This window comes from Alligator sinensis, unplaced genomic scaffold (genome assembly GCF_000455745.1).
Source record: "Alligator sinensis unplaced genomic scaffold, ASM45574v1 scaffold121_1, whole genome shotgun sequence".
NCBI lineage: Eukaryota > Metazoa > Chordata > Crocodylia > Alligatoridae > Alligator > Alligator sinensis.
The window spans coordinates 2,302,007-2,302,919 of record NW_005841910.1 but is presented as its reverse complement, the minus strand read 5'-3'; positions in this window follow the sequence as shown (position 1 = coordinate 2,302,919).

Below are 913 nucleotides of genomic sequence, written 5' to 3'. Positions count from 1 at the left end.
GACCGCCTGTAGAAGCTGCTGCCGGCGTTGGCAGCAGAGACGGCCCTGTCAGGGGGGGGCATGTACCCCCCTCCCACCCACCCTGTGTCCCACGTACCAGTCGCCTATGTCCATCCCTAGGGTTTCTGTTCATCGGTGGACAAGGTTCTTTGCATAAATGTGATATCATGAACCCCGTGTACCCCCAGAGGCTGGTGGTCACTGACCACAGGTGGCAGCAGCAGTGTCGGTGGTGGGAGCGTGGTGGCAGCAGTGAGCTCCTGCAGGCAGCTGTGACGCAGTCGGTGGCGGGGTGACTGGTTGGTGACCACTTGCAGACGCTGCCAGCAGTGTTGGCGGCGGCCAGTGGCAATCAGGGACTGCCCACAGACGCTGCTGGTGGTGTTGGCAGCAAGGAGGGAGGGTGGCAAATGGTGACCACCCACAGATGCCACCGGCAACTTTGGTGGTGGCCAGCAGTGATTGGGAACCACCCGCAGATACTGCCGGCACTGTTGGTGCCGAGAGAAGGGGTTGGCAAGTAGCAACCACCCACAGATGCCACCAGCAGCGTTGGTGGTGGCCAGTGGCAATTGGGGACTGCTGCAGACACCACTGGCAGCATTGGTGGTGGCGAGCAGCGATTGGGGGCCACCTGCAGACGCCACTGGCAGTGTTGGTGATGGCCAACGGCGATTGGGGGCCACTCGCAGACGCCACCGGCAGTGTTGGTGGTGGCCAGCGGGGCTTGGAGACTGCCCCACTTTGGCGGTGGCCAGCGGTGATTGGGGACTGCCCGCAGACGCCACTGGCAGCATCGGTGGTGGCGAGCAGTGATTGGGGGCCACCCGCAGATGCCACTGGCAGTGCTGGCGGTGGCCAGCAGCGATTGGGGACTGCCCACAGACGCCGCCGGCAGTGTTGGCAGCAAGCG